This window comes from Fukomys damarensis, unplaced genomic scaffold, assembly GCF_012274545.1.
Source record: "Fukomys damarensis isolate Sample0158 unplaced genomic scaffold, DMR_v1.0_HiC HiC_scaffold_18, whole genome shotgun sequence".
Lineage (NCBI taxonomy): Eukaryota > Metazoa > Chordata > Mammalia > Rodentia > Bathyergidae > Fukomys > Fukomys damarensis.
The window spans coordinates 40,912,024-40,928,916 of NW_022900930.1; the positions used below are offsets into that span (position 1 = coordinate 40,912,024).

The 16,893-nt window shown below is 39.4% G+C and overlaps 1 protein-coding gene across 2 annotated transcripts in view; it reads right to left on the reverse strand.

The window, feature by feature from the left end:
- Csgalnact1 (chondroitin sulfate N-acetylgalactosaminyltransferase 1) overlaps window positions 1-16,893 on the reverse strand; it is a 296,177-nt gene that overhangs the window by 196,915 nt on the left and 82,369 nt on the right. The window contains exon 2 of one of the 2 annotated variants that reach the window (XM_010624871.3): window positions 800-912. The exons of the other annotated variant lie outside the window; for it this stretch is intronic. The gene's annotated coding sequence lies outside the window, so the exon portion shown is untranslated. The remainder of the gene's footprint in view (window positions 1-799; window positions 913-16,893) is intronic. 2 annotated transcript variants of the gene reach the window in all.

Below are 16,893 nucleotides of genomic sequence, written 5' to 3' on the forward strand. Positions count from 1 at the left end.
TGGAGGAGGAGGAGGAGGAGGAGGAGGAGGAAGTGGAGGAGGAGAAGAGGAGGAGGAGGAATAAAACAAATGTCACTGAGGATGCAGAGAAATGGGAATTCCACAGTTGGTAGAAATGGAAATTAGTACATACAAGCAATATGGAAAACACTATGAAAGTTCTTCAAACAATTAAAAATAGAATTACCATAGTAGCTAACAATCTTTCTGCTGAGTACCCTGAAAGGAAATGAAATCTGTATGTCAAAGAAATATGCACACCCATGTTTACCACAGCATTAGTGGCAACAGTCAAGAAATGGAATCAACCTAAGTGACCACTGATTGATGAAAAGATAAAGAAAATGTCCTGCAAATATATACAGTAGAATACAATTCAGCCAAGGGAAAGGGTGGCATCCTTTCCTTGTGATAATATGGTTAGTCCTTATATTGTTGTTGTTGTTTTGTTTTGTTGTTTTTAACAAACACACCGGCACTGGGAGCCTGATGTAGACCTTAGGTGAAGTGGAAGGAGGATGGGTTAAACATTTTCCCCTCAACATTTTCTGGGGCCAGATCACAGATTGGAACAGATACGTGGTTATCTATGCCAGATGATGGGGTTCCAGGAAGTGACAGTAGAGCAACCTTGGTGGTTTTGGGCAACTTTTAAGAAGAAACATTAGATAAAGCATAGCAAAAACTTGGCAAGCAGTTTAAACTGTCACTTTCTTGAGATCCAGGTCAGTCTTACTAAGATTTATCTCCAACTTGCCAGCCCTTAGCAGGAGCTCAACTCCTCTGTGCTAAAACATACCTCCACAGCCCCATCATATGCGTGTGACCTCTCCCCAAGCCTTCATCTCAGAGGCCAGCTCCTAAGAAAGGCTTCTCTGCAACAGGCTCCTCAGCTGGAGCTTCTGCCCCACCCTGCAGGGAAGAACAGACAAGGGTGATGTAACTGGAAGACAAAGACAGGAAAAAGCCAGGCCCCCAGTGGCACCCACAATCCCTGTCTCATGCCTACTTGTCTTTGGGTTCAACCGAACCTTAGACCCACTCTTCCTTTTTCTGTCTTGTAAGATTTTTAATCTCATTTGGCTGATTGTCTTAATTGATTATGGCTCTCGGCAGCATTTTAAAATGTTTTAAATTTAACATTTTAAAAAATGTTACTGTAAAGTAAAGTTAAAAAAAAAAAAACCTAGAGGAATTTGAAAGGAAACAATAGGAAAAAGAAGATAAATGGGGAAGAGGTACTTGAACTGTATTATAACTGAATGAAATCTAATGCACAAAAGACTGAACCCATCTAGCATTTAAATAGTTTTATGAGACCTCTGTAAGAAGCAATTATGTAAGAGAAATGAACAGAACATGAACAGAAAGGAGGTGCCGCTGAGTGGTCTCCTCTCCGAGCCCTGAGACATAACGTCAGTCCTCTGCTCACTGTAAGCAAAGAGCCAAACTGGGTCTCTGGGAAGGTATTGTGCAAATTCAATAGATTACCATTGTTTTGACAGACCACATTCTGATATTACAGCACGGTCAAAGACTTAGGCAACTTCCAAAGTCCGTTAAAACCACCACACAGATAATTTGTCAGAGGCTTTTAATACTATAAATGCCTGCTTTCTGCGGGCCCTTTTTCTTATTTTTTTATGGCTCGCTAATAAAGAGATGTGTCATGATAATCTGTACTGTAATGAATCGTTCCTGAGTCCTTAGGACTTTGAAACTGAAAAATTGGCAGTAAGTGTAAATGTTTTCCCAGCCTCTCCAAAGGTATAAAATTAAAGAGGCTTGCTCTCTCCAGTAATGAAAATGTTCTACGTAAAGGAAATTTCATTTTCAAGTGACCCAACTGGGAAACAATCAACAATAACAGGCTTTATGTCCGTATGAGGGAGAAGGAGAACTGCATAGCATGCTTGCCCGTGGTCAAGCGGGGTTATGTTTAAACAATGAGGGGTAAGAATGTCTATAAGACATGGTCTGAGGGAAATATGCAGGCTATGCTCCCCAATTTCTACAGAAACATTTTTTTTTCTTTTCTAATCTTACTCATTGCACTAGAAGAAGTCAAAGCATTGTTAAAAATCTGTGATATTGTATCAGAGGCAATGAGGAGGCAGAAGGGACAGAAAGTCAGGTCCTCCTTCCCCCAGAGAGCCACTGTGCAGGACTGGGGAGGAAAATGTGGAAAACATCAAACCAATAGGGCACAAATAAGGAGAACTATAGCATCATGCCAAGCTTCGGAAAGCAGGAAGTGAGGGCTGGGGATATACCACATTTGACAAAAAAAAAAAAAGTTCCCCTCTGTTGCCTACCTCCAGGGAAAAGGGCTGCTCTTCTGAATTAGGAGGAAGACAGCACGTAACAGCTTTGCAGCATGGCACATTCCCAAAAATCAATGGCCAAATATTAAAGAGTTTCTTGAATTTGCAGTGATACATCCACTTGCATTATCTAGAAACACTCTCTGGGACACTTACTTTTAAGAATAGTTGTTTGTTTTAATATGATAAAAAAGATTTAAGGGGAAGGGAAAATAGAAAGTTGAGATCTAATACATCTGGTCAAAATGTCACATCAGTGCAGTCTAATGAAGAGATTGCACCAATTAAGTTAAACCTTCTACTACACGTTATAGAGCATAGTCTTTTGCAAGGAAAATAATGCCACAAATCAAGATAACTGAGAGGATTTATTTGCTACATGACAAGAAATTTTCTTATTAGAATCTTGAAGCTGTGAAAAACCTTCACAAGACCAATTCAGAGTTGGGTGTCGGTATTACACCATCATATTTTTATACAGACTTTATAGCTCTCCAGCTGCTATTCTGTGCATTAGTTTACATTACAATCATAGTAATTATTATTCTCATGTGAGGAAAGCAACCAAGAGAAGTTACTTAGGTGTGTGTACAAGTGAGTCACTAATGGAATCAGTTTTATAAACTGAAAGCCCAACCCAATATTTTTATTATTCTTCTCTTTTTAATTGAGGACAAATTTGCTTAAGAAGGAAATCTGTTTCTTTAAGGAAAGTAGCACTGCATGGTTTGTTAAGACCATGGGCTCTGAAAATACGCAAAACTGAGTTTCAGATCTTGCTTTGCGATATCTTAGTTGTGTAACTTTGGACAAGGAACCAATCCCTGCCGGCCTGGTTTTATCATCCACAAATGGGGATAACTGTATAAGAATCATGGTAGTGAACAACACTGCGATCAACAGAACAATGAGAATAATTCATATACTTAGAGACCCAGTTATGTGCCTGACAAGCAACATTTCAAGATGTCAAAACACAAACTTTCCCAAGAACACGAGCACACCCAAAGGATGTGGTTTCCAACAGCCAGTGTCAGAACTTCCTCCATCACCTATCATAAAAAACATCCCCTCCAGCTTCTAGTGCAGTCCCCTGTCCTGATGCCCTGCTGTCTTTCATAGGGTGTACTCCAATAAACTTCCTTCTGTACTTATTCTACTTTTGCTAAATTCTTTCCTGGCCCACGTCATTGACCTTCCATATGCTGCCAAGCACAACAGTAGACAGCAATTATCAATCTTCCTCTCCTTCCCAGAATTCCAACCCTCTGCTGCTGGGTATGGCATGTGCCTAGTTGTGAGCAATGAAAAAGGAGCAGATGTGGGACGTGTTGCTCACAGGTATGGATAATGAGAAGTCCACACATGATGTTCCATCCTTTCTCATACTCATTGTTGGACTGACATGGCAGAGTCTCACTGATATCCGAGTAGTGTGGAGCACTTCAAGTCACCAGGCTGGATGGCAACAGCCTGTTCACTCTGTTGAGTGGAGCTCTTGGAACCACAGAATGGTAACTGCGGCATAACCTGGAACATCCTTACTACTCTGTTACTCATGTGCTGGGAAAAAGACTAAAATTGTAATGCATTCTTGATGTTGTACGTTGGGCAGTCAACAATTAGTAAAAGTCAACCCCCATTGTACTAATTACACAATGCCTCAGTTTGTGAACTAAGATTATGATCTCAAGACACCAAATGTTTAGTCATTCATTTCTTAAATGAATGTTTCCTGAGTTTTCATGCAGGCAAGGCAAGATGTGTAATGAGGAACAAAATAGCACGTGGCTCATTTGACTCCCAAGAAATGAGTAACGGTTTTAAAAATAGTTTAGATTTCCTTTCTTCATAAATATGTAGAGACCTGTTCTAATGACTTGGAAAGGATGGAATCCCACCTAGCAAGGAGTTAAGGTGTTGCAGCACCCATCTCCGAAGGTCCAAGACTTCAACCCTGCCTATGAGTACAGTTCACTGTACCACCCTGCCTACAAATGACAACTTCCAACGTTTAGTGCACCTGGCTACAAAGAGCAAAACTGAACAAGATCTTTAATTTCCATCAGTGATAACATAGTGAACAAATCCGTACTAGCATTAATAGTTCACCTCACATTCCATAGGGCTTGCTAGCCATGTTATCAGTGCAATAGCAAACACTTGTGTATCTACTTCAAAGGCTTTGTGAAATTTATACACATACATACAATTACATATATCACATATGTGTAGAAAATGACTTCAGATTAAGAAAATTTAAAGTGCATGATGCCATACATGCAAGCCTACCAATCTTTAAAATCTCATTTTCTTCTTGATTTTGGTGTACTTTTCCTGAGCAGGAATTTCTCCTGTGAGTCCTTGAAACTCAGTTGCTGGGATACCCTTGAGTGGACACCAAATGGCTGCCAGACACATTCTCAATGCAATAGCTTTCAATCAATCCCCAATGCAGCCATATTTTCATTTATTTGAGTGAAATGTTTACATCTGCAAAAATATACTTGGACTCAAAACTCAAAATCAGTACGGCACTCCATCAGAAAAAAAAAACTATACTAAATTCTGAGCAGATTCCTGTAGAATTTAAAAGTGAGGCACTGAAGCATTTCTCAGTAGTTGATCTGTCACCTTCAAATCTCATTTAAATTTCGAACGATTTTGCTTTAGAAGTTTTTTTCCATGAAATTTGGTCTCTGCCTGACTTGTCTGATGTAAATTCTATCAACTGAACTCTGCACTGTCTTACACTCCCCTTGAATAAATCTACACTTGAAAAAAAAAGTATTATTAAACAGCTTTTATGTTTCAGAAAGTAAACTGAAGAGCTTAAGGCTTAAACGTTGGTTATTTGTCCTTTCACAGTATCCAAAATGTTGGATTCGGTACCTGAAAAATTATATTTTCCTAGACACAAGCAAGAAGCCCAAATGACACCCATTCGAGTTTGGACCCACCCTGTGAAACTAAGGCTACTTAAACACGGAGCAGAAGTATTGTCTGGATCACCTCCCTCACAGCCCTCTCTTTCCGTGGGGCTGTCAGCTTTTCTGGAGACACGGACTTCACCTGTGTCATCAGGCATGGACACCAGGAGGCCCTTTGTCTCTTTATCCAGCCCCTCATCTCTCTTCTTCACTCCTCCTCCCAAAAAGACCTTACAAAATCTGCAGGCTCTTTCAGGATACCCAGAAGCCTCACCACGGTGGCTTATCCCATGGAGTCTGGAGTCTGGACTTTCTCTGGAAGATAATCCAATGATAAGCCAGGTTTACAAAATGCCTTAATCTAGTTAAGAAGATGTCTTGGAAACAACAGGGTTCCAGATCTGCAGCATTAGGCAGACCTCAGAGGAATCTACCTTTGAAGCCTGGCAAATGTTTCTCTAGGTACAACTGCTGAGCAGAGCAGCCCTACTTCATGGGACAGGTCTTTAAATGAGATGAAAGACATGACCTTCAAAAGAAGTACACATTTTTAAGTTTCACAACACACACTTGGGTACTTTTCAAATGTATGAAAAAAAAATTGAAATATTATTGGGAAGAAAACAAAGTAGAGAGAAACAAAACCAGAGGCATTCACTCATATCTTCATGTGGAAGGGCTTTAAATACATTAAGCAGACAAAAAAACCTTCCAAGTCAAAGTGATGAAGGTGTAGAAGTGAAAGAAAGTGATGATGATAATTGACCTGTGACCTCCAAATGCCTTCTGAACCTGGGCCAGGACTTTGGGGCACAGGACCCTAAGTGAACTTTTCATATAAAGAACCAGAGAATTAAATATTTTAGGTACCGTGGACTGCATATAATTTCTAGTACATATTTTCTTTTGGTTTAGTTTACAAGTCTTTAGAAGTGTAAAAATGATTCTTAGCTCAGGGGCTACTTGACGGCAGCACCTGTCCTGCAGACTCTAATCGGTACATCCCTGCTTCTCCTATCCTGGTACACACTGGCCATCATACCAGACAAAGTGATGAAAACACAGAAAACCAAGTGGCTTCTACTCTGAAAAAGGTGCCTTGCAAGACAGGTACTAAAACAGAGTTTGATCGGCATAGCTCATGTTATTGGTTTTACACGGTTCCAACAGAAATCCAGAACTGTTTGTGTTTCCTTTAGTTTTTACTTTTGCAAGTGATTACTTTAAGGCAGGGCTGTTGAGGTCAAGGGAGATAGGGGACAAAAAATTAGGCAATATTGTTCTGATTCATATAAATAATGTAAAAGGTTGAAATAATTAAGTTCTGGAAAATAAAGGTCAGAAGGATAAATACAATCTCAATAATCAAAACATTATACAGCTATAATAATTAAGAGTGCAAATATAGACTACAGAAAAAACTGATCGACAAAACCAAGCAGCACGGATTTGGACCCTAAGATACATCATGATATAGCACTGACAAAAGTCTGTGGGGGAGCACACGACTTAGGAAGTGAAACACTGCTGCGCCATCATCTCCATCATCTCTGGGAAGAAAAACAAAAGGTTTCTTTTCATCCCAAAATAAACTCAAAAATAAATTCCAAGTAAATCATAAAGTTTAACAAGTCCTTTAAAGGAGCTAGAAAAAAAATACAAATATTTCTTTTCCTTCTATATGGAAAACTAAACTGTGGAGGGAATCACACACACACACACGCACACACACACACACACACATGACACACTTGACCAATTACAAATAAAATTTAGCACGTTAAATTAATAAACTGTTAAATTATAAAATTATAATAATAGATGTATGATACAGTAAGCTTATGGTTATATATCATTGCTATAGTTTAGATTTGAAATGTTCCCCCAAATCTCAGATGCTTTATGCTTGGTTGCCAGCTAATGATTGCTTGGTTGAGGATTGGATTATGGTTCTAATTTCCTCAAGCATATTAATCCTCAAGCATATTTTGATGGAAACATTGGGAAGAAATGGAAACAGGAGGTAGGGCTGACTTGAAGGGAGTGAATCATGGGGCTGTGACCTTGGGAACTGTACCTGGTCCCTTCTGGCTCCTTGGGCTCTGGTTCTTTTCCTCTCTGCTTCCTGGCTGCCCTGAGGTAGGCAGTTTTCCTCCACTCCATCCTACTGTGATGTTTCTGCATGCACACAGGACTTACAGCAATGAAGCCGCCTGACTATGGTCTGAAACTTCAGAAACAATGAGCCAAAAAAATCTTTCCTCTTTTAAATTCTTTATGTCAGCTGTTTGTCACAATGACACAAAGCTGACTAATGTAAATTGTATTATATATTGTATTATAAACTACAAATAAAATAGCACATTAAAATAAAAAACACGAGCTAATGAAACATCAAAAAAATTTTTAAAACCTAACAACTAATTAAGAAAATGTCTAACAGTATTTACATCAATATCCTTCATCTATAAAGATTCCTCATCAGATCTAAGAGGGATAATTAACTGCAATCGATAAAAAAGAAACTTTTTTTTAAAAAGTTAATACACCAATTAAAAATTAACTTCACTGGTAACACTGCAAATGAAGGCAGCATCACTCATTTTTGCTGATCCAATCAGCCAAGCCAGCAAGTGATATCTGTTGGGTGGGTACTAAACCCAGGTTACAACCACTGTGGAATGAAAATTGGTTCAGCCACTCCAGCAGATGATCTGGCCAGCATTATGTATTATTCATCTTTCCCATGGTCTCATTTTTTAACATGGTAATTTTACTTCAAGGAATTAATCTAAAAGAATATAGACAAAGATACATATGCATCAAGAACCATTATTTATAAGCCTGGAAACAATTTAAATACCTAGCACTGAGGAGTGTTAAGTAAATTATGGTGTAAACATATTATGAAACACTATGTTACCAATCAAACTATGCTTATGGAAAAGCTTGTAATAAGGGAGAATTTATTACGATCGCTGATAAATATCTCATAAATATAAATGCACATATGCACACAGGCATATACATAAACTCATAACCAAAGATTTAAAGGAAATATGTCAAAATGGTTAACAGTGATCATCACCATAATCCCACTGGAAAGTAGGATGATAGGTAATTATTATTTTATTATTGATGTATTTCTGCATTTTATACATTGTACATAGCCAATAATTATAGATTTCATATTTTCTATAGATTCACAAATTCCATGATTTCCACGGCCAAAAACACATAAATATCACCAGCTCCAAGCTACAAGGCACTTACTTCTCTCTTGAGAGCCCACACTATTTTCTTTGCACGTGTACTTGTGTACTTAATTTATTGATTTATTTATTTATTTTTGTACTGGGGATGGAACTCAGAACCTTGCGCTTGTAAGGCAGGCAGTGGAACCACTGAGCTAAATCCCCAGCCCCACATGTGTACTTTAAATTCTGCCTAATACATCTCTTTGTGCCTCTGTAAAAATCAACATAGTAATAATTGATTCCTCACCCATTTAAAAAAGAAGTGAAAGGTAGATCGTAACCCTTCAAAAAGAAGACAGGAGGAAAGGAAAGAAATGTTGATACCCATGAAATCAAGTCATTCTAAAGCAGATTTACAGAACTGACAATGAACTCTGGCATCTAATCTACGATTTTGTATCACAGATTAGAAATCATTACCAGTATCTTGGGAAATTAAGCACATCCTAACCTTTTAACCTCCCAACCTGAATCAGCCAGGTTAATATTCTGGAATAAACATCAGCACGATGCTGTATACGGGCCAGGCACAGTTTAAAAGTAAAAATTCAGTTCTGATAAAAATGAATGAATTCACATAAAAGTTCCACAAGCAGCAAAGTTTAACTCATTAAAAGAAAACTAATAAGTAACCCTGACTTTGATATTATTAGATTGTCAGAGCAAAACACTATAATTAATGGAGATTTGCTGTCACTGTGACAGGAATCTGGGAAATAGGACTCTCCAGTTACTCGATTTTAATATATTGAACAAAGGAAACAATGCACTGGGATTATTATAAATCAAATGGGGAAAATGAGTAACTCTAGGGAACATGATGCAATAATATTAAGGCACAACAGCAGGGCACAACAAAGTACACTCTAATTAGGACATGAAGGATACAATCCAAATGAAGACACCCAGAGGTGTAAGAAACACTCCAGTACCAAATTCTCTTCGATAGAGAATAGGTTTTGGAGTTACATAAACAAGGAGTGGAATCTCCCCCAGTTAATTCACTAATAAACTGTGGAAGGTCGTCGCCTCCCAGAGAACCCATCTTCTTTGCTGTCAAGCACAGATGATCTTTAATCCTGAAAGAGGGGTAGAAGGAGTGAGAGACGAGATACAGGGTGCCTGGTTCACAGCAGCCTCACAGTGAATTTTACAGGCTTCCCAACTGCTTCGAGCCCTGTGGCAAAAGATGGGATGACCCAGAAGCCAATTGCGCGCCCGATGCTGTGGGCACTGCTTTTCTCAGCCCGACCAACTTGCAGGCACAGGAAAATGCCTTGCTTTGTGCTGGCAGCAGGGCTGGGAAAGGGCGGAAGAGGGAGAGGATCCTGAGAGGGCCTGCAGGTTCCCCCAGGCAGAGCAGACCTGAGTGCTGCCCACCACACCTGAGCCCAGATCCTGCACAGTGGGACACATCTGAGAATGAAAGGATGAGAAAAGCTTCACCAGAGCAGGGACGGCGCAATGACAGAAGGGTAGAGAGAAAGCACATTACAGAAAATACAATCAGCCTCATATGTAAGTGAAAAATAACGAGACATAAATTGAGTGAGAACTCAGCAGATCTAGAATAAGCCTACTGAGCAATACTTTAAAAGAGATGCTGAACACAAAGGGAGAAGAAAATTGGCAGTGATGGGAAGAATTAATGAAGACAAAAATCAATATTACTCAGTAGAAAGATAAAAGAAAAGCACTAGCAATACAATATAAGTGTGTGCAGAGTGAGAACACTGTACAGCACGCATCAGGATCCTAAAAGAATTATAGACAAAGACCTTGTTGAGAGACGGAGGGAGAGAGAGAGAGAGAGAGAGAGAGAGAGAGAGAGAGAGAGCGCGCTCCAGGCACTGCCAGAAGCTGATGAAAGATCCCGTGTGATATTGATGATCGCTGAGAGTTAAGAGGCAATGCTGACGCTGACGTGTCAATGAATGAAGCCTCAATTTTCAGAGAAGTAATAAAGATAATTTAAAGAGATGCTGCATCATTAGCAATATTAAAACTGATTGTAATTACACCAAGGGTAGTTGAAGTAGGAGCAATAAGGAGTCCTTATTTAGGAGAAACAATTGTGTCTAACAGATGTGGTGGTGCCTTACAGCGTTAGAGGCATTTCTGTTTTCAGTGGGAAGACTAGAGTAGAGCATAAGGGAGCGCCACATTCTTCAGCGTCAGAATGACCCGGTACGGGTCCCCGTTGTCTCCTTACTGTCTGCACACGTCACTGAAACTCACAGCTTCTTCATCTATAAGAGGGATGTACAAATATCTGTCTTAATGATGTTTGGGATCCTTAATGATTCATTGACAAAACACCTAGCATGAAGTAAGAGCTCCAAAAATGCAAACTACTGTGATGCTTAACAGCATCCACCTTGTCGAGTAGATTCTAAAGAAGGAGAAAAAAAACACACACACATTTTCTCAGCGTCCCTTTGAGGTGTTGCCAAGTTTCTAGGAATGAGTTGTAACTACACTGATAAATATCTCGGTGCCTAGCTCCTCAGATACTACATGCTTTCTCTCCTTGGGTCCTTGAAGTATGACAAGTGGCTGAGTGACTCAGCTCACCCTGAGTATCTGTGAGTCCTATCTGTCTCTTGGTTCACTACAGAAGCAACCCACCCAGGTCAAGAGCCAATCTCACAATGGCCACAATGGCCAAGTACAGCATTACAGGCCACTTGAAGTCAGGCCCTGATCCCTGAAGCAGCTAGGACGTTCCCGCGTGGTAGAGAGAAGTCAGTCAACCGTCAGTCCACTGCTTTTCCCCTTGACCTAGTGCTACATTCAGCATACCATATAGCCAGCAAGTATTTCCTGATTGGTGCTCACCACCAAAAGTAGCCTCGTGTTTATTTGCCTCTTGGAATGCTCTGTTTTGTTTCTCCTCTATGGATTCCTAAACTCATCTGCATATTCAAATATAGCCTAGTGATACATGCCAAAAGGATTAACAATGTGAAGCTCAGTGCAAATCCTAATTCTCAGCACGGATTAGAGCTATGTGCCAGGAGAGCAGCACATAATAAACTCCTTAGAGTGCAACTGCTAAATTAGTTACAAAAATGTAAAATACCTAAGGAGGGGCTTGCAAGTATTTTGGACTGCACAAAATTTACTAAGGAAAGGTCAAATAGTACAGGATACTAGGAACTGACGAAACATTTGGTCTTATTGGATCTCCACTGGGTCTTATTTACTACAGAGATTAATATTTCAAAGTATTTGGAAGAAATTATTCCACCCACAGCCTAAACAAAAGCTGTACGGTCAGCTCAGGCAGCAGCAAGAATTGCTACAATAAAACACTTGCATAAAAGAAAGAGGGTCTGTGTTGTGACCATCTCAGAAACTGGACATAACGGATAGTCCTGCTAAGCTGGACAAATTGAAGAATATCGAGGAGACACCACACGCTGATGCAAACTGAAGCAAAACACACTGTTGTCCCATTTTTTTTCTTCCAGACTGTGTGTGTGGTTACTGGAGACTGAATCCTGGGCCTTCACACTGAGCTACATCCTCAGCCCTTTTCATGTTTTATTTTGAGACAAGGTTTCATTAAATTGCTGAGGACCCTTCTGCCCCAGCCTCCCAAAGTGCTGGGATTACAGGCAGGCACCACGGTACCCTGCTTCAAGAATACTTCAGAAATCAGTGGACATGTGACAATGTGTTGTCTATTGTACAATTCCTCCTAAAACACCCCACTAGGACCAGGGATTTGGCTTGGTGGTGTCACACCTGCCTCGCAAGCACAATAATTAATTAAAAAATGTAAAAATAAAAATAAAAATACCCTACTATGCTACGTGTTTTTCCTTCTAACACTTCAGTTTAAAGCATTGTTTCCCTCCCTTACCTACTAATATGTTCCAAAGAATCTAGAAATCCTAATCAAGTTCCCAAATAATTATGGGTATTTTTATTATTCCTGAACAAAACTGTACTTTAAAAAATTAAAGTTAAAATCTGACTGACTGAAAGAGGCACTTTTATGCTTTGCTGGTAGGAGGATATTATCCTGTGGGAAGTAACTCATAAATATCTATTAAAAGTAAAATTGTGACTATTCCCAGATTCCACTTGTGGAAATTTACCTTGCAACACTTTACCAGTTGGGTATATGCTACCTCCCAAGGCTCTTTATTCTATTATAAAATAGAAGCCACGTAAATGTCCATCAATTGAGGGCTAGATACACAAAATACATCCATAAAACAGAACACCATAGCATCACTAAAAAGAACAAAGCACCTTTGAGATACATATAATAAAATGAACCAATCTCCAAATTATCAAGTGAAACATCTTATTCTGTTAAGTTTTAAAAGGCAAGAATTTTACTATATTCAGTATGCTACATTTATGTATAGAAAAGGCAGAAATACATATACTGATTGTTAATATTTGCTGACTCTATTCTGCACACCAAAATTATTCTTTATACTTAACATTTATCTTCTCTGCTCCTGTCAGGAGCTCTAATATTCCCATTTTGCAGATGAGAAAACCGAGGCACTGTGAATTTAGTAATTTGCCTACAGTCACATATTCATTTGGCCAGGCCTAGCCCCAGAGCCCACCTTCTTCATGGTGATAAGAAAGAGCCCCTACTTCATGTACTATCTCTGAAAATGGCCACAACAAGCTAGTAAAAGCAGCTACCCCAGAGGGGGAGACTACGGGGCTCGAAGGTGAGAATGGGAAGATTTACTTTCCCATGAATCTTTAGAATTCTGTACATGAACATGACTTGTCCAAAAACAAGTAAACTAGTAATTTTTATTCTGCCAGTTTGGATTAATTGTCAGGAAGAACAATGGGGAACAATGCTAATTACACAGCATGTATTTTAAAGAAACGCAATTTTATTCCTACATTTACTTGTACAATTGGTCCCTCGGTTTTTTCAAGGACTTATAAAGGCAGAAATATAACTTCATTCCAAAAGGAATCCATAGCTGTGTGTCTAAACAATTTCAAAAGTAATCAAAGGAAAGTGATGAAATATGTATATATACACATTGTGAGACTGAGGAAAGAAATCAGCAGTAATCCTATTTGCTAGGGTGAAGGCTGATGTTATTCACTTACTATGGATTATCAAAGAGGGCAAAAGTTTCGGCATGGAAAAAATCTACACAAAGGAAGAAATGCATTCCAGGGTAATTCAAGTAATAAAGCACACTTGCTTTGTTGATTCTGACCTATCTCCAACAATTATAGAAAACAGCAAGACTTTTCTGATAGGAAAACATTTATCATGAAATACAAATATATATGTCAAATATGTGTGTGTGTGTGTGTGTGTGTGTGTGTGTGTGACATATCATTAAGAAGTGTGTAAGGTAGGGCTGTATTTTTCATCCATTTTTCTATAACACAAGATCAACAGCCCAGAACAGTGCTTCTCAAACTTCAATGAATTTATGCACCACTGGGAATCCTGTTCAAAGGCAGGTTCTGATTCAGTAGGTCTGGACTGGAAATCAAGACTCCATGTACATCATAATTTTCCGAGTGATGCTAATTTTAATGGTAAGCAGGCAACATTTTGAGCAGCAAGGCGATAGACAATACATCTGAAGTACAGCTTCTAGTCTGAGAAACCAAGTTGTAGAACTACATTGCAACTATTAAACTCTCCATTCTTTCAAAGCATTTGAAAATCTGGTAAAGAAATAAGATTTGAATAAGTGTGTATCACTTTAAAAATATGAGAAATGTGAAATAAAGAAAGAAAATGGACCTGTACTTCCTTTTCTTTTAAATTCGGTCAATAATTCGCAGTAGATTTTAAAAGATTGAGAAAGGGATCTGATTTTGAGAATGGTTGAGAAGAAGTGGGAATTAGCACATCATTTTATGCATTTAAGTGAGCAATTTTGAAGCACTTGAAGTTTTTCAACTTCAAATTCATCTGATGAGCACCAATGATGTGTTCAGAAACTGTGGATGATGCTGAAAAAATGGTCAGGGTGGTTTCTCTTCCCTGGGATACTCTGGTCAGACCCTTCACATCTGGAGCGCTCCTCAGCAGTCAGACTACACTGGAAAGCAATTGGAAACAACCCACTGACACACTGAGGAAACTCACAGCAAAGAAAAAAAGCCATGGGACAGGGAGACAGGAATATACTGGGGGGTTGCTAATGATTTCAGAGAGCAAGCGAGTCTTGGCTTTCTAGAAAAGTGAGCAAAAACCATACAAATAAAACAATTCTACCTGCATATCCTGGGTCATGAAGACAGCAGGCTCTGGAGGAATTATGGGTTGCATCCCTGAACTCAGCTCCAATCTCTCTAGCCAGCACCAAGGCACAGCTGTATATCCGGGATCCGGCCAGGACTAGGGTGAATTTGAATCAAATGCACAACTATAATTGCTGAAAGTTCTTCAGAAAGGAGGCACCGCATGATTCTGAAAAATTTCACAGCTCAAGAGAATACCAGAGAACACAGAAGAGAAAGTGACTTCAGAGATGGCCAGGGGACAGTGGATGTGGACGGGGGTTCTGAGTCAACATTTCTTCGGTGTTTTCATTTTATCAAATGTATAGGGGTCAGAAAACTCTTCTTAAAAGGGCAGATAGTACAAGGTTTCGGTTTTCCTGGTATTGTACAAGAGTCATGAATCACGTTCCAGTAAAACTTTATTTATAAACTTCTGGATTTTGTCAAGGTCCCCAATTGTACAATGGGAGTAGTAATGACTTTCCCAATGTTAAATATTTGTGTGTCAAGATCAAGGACACTGTGTACCATTTTAAACATCCCCTGACCATGACCGTCTATCTGTGTACATCTGCGAACAGTTGCATTCCATGGGGCACTGCTTCATCCCTACTAATCCGCTGGATGAAATTTCCTTCTCCCACAAACCTCCTGCTCCCTTTGGACCTTCACTCTTTAAAACTTCTCTCCAGTATCTTCAGCCTCCCTCTTTTGCTTGCCTCTTTCCATCAGCAGATGGCAGAAAAAATAATGTCCCTACCCTCTTGACCATATGCTTCTGTATCTACCACTCTTTACCCTAGGACAGCTGCAGACAGGGTTGCAGTGGTTTTCTACAGTTCTTGATCTTCCACTTACAAGTCCTGTTTTAACTGAGTTTTGACCTCACCACTCTTCTGTATAAATATTGGCCCAAACCAGAAGGCCTTTATCAGTCATTGGCTAACTTGACCCTCCTCTGCAGCAATGGAAAGTGCAGGTTTTCCATCAAACTTGCTCCCTATTGGTGAGCCACATGCGCCCCTAGACAATGAAACCAGGATACTTCTGTTCTCTATCTTTTCCCTCAACCCACATGTCCAAATGTTGGTCCTCTCATGTCAGTTTTAGGATCTCATATCTTGCTAAATAAATCTGCTGAATACTTGATTTTGATAGGTCTTGAGCTCTCAGCAGTATTAGCATCATGTCTGCCCTCCCTTTTTTGAGGCCCCACTCTCTCCTCGGCAGGCTCTAATTTTATGGTCTTCTGTGGGCCCCAATGTCCACCCTTAGCAGTCATCTGGCTCATGAAGTTAAGTGCTATCTAAAGACTTTAAAAACCAAATGTGAATCTTCAATCTTACATACTTCCTAAGAACCTGACCTCTCCATCCAACTACCCACCCAAATCTCCTTGTGATTATCATGATGTACAAGATAAAGACTGCAGTTTATAGCCCCCTGACAAGCCTCCATGCATCTTCTTCCTCTGTAACAGAGCTCCTCTTCTTGTGAGGAAGCTTTTCCAGATGATTCTGTCAAGACAATCCTCAGCCTCCCCCTTAGGAACACAGGGCCTGGCCCTACTACTCCTGGGGTGTGCCTGGCACATAAGAAATTCCTTGTTCAGCCACCCCTGAAAATTATCCCCACTACGACATAAACATGAGTCAGTAATAGTCACCAAAAATAATATTTTCCAGCTGTTTCTCCAAAACAAAATAAACATGGGAAACTGGAAGTGCTCAATCACTTCCTTACAAGGTCATTTCCTGTTACTATAATACCGAGCATTGAATTTCAAATGAGAGAAGGTGTTTACATATATTTAATGTTTAACATTTAAAATCTGACCAAAGTCTACCACAGTTACTCAGTGAATGTGTGATGTGCTGGAAAACTTCACAGTCAGGTGAACTGAAATCCAATCATGATCTCCCTAACCCCCATTAATGCTTAAGTGACCAAGTCAGGTTATTTTGTCTCAGTTTACCCATCTTCGAAGTGGAACTCTTAATATTTAAAGACTGAAATCAGTTAATATATAAAAGTGCCAGGATAATGTCAGTTTTCCATATGTATCAAAGAAAACCAAAATATTAGCGAACTGTAGATTTAGAATAGAGAATTTCTCTAGTCCTAGGGAAATCTAAAATC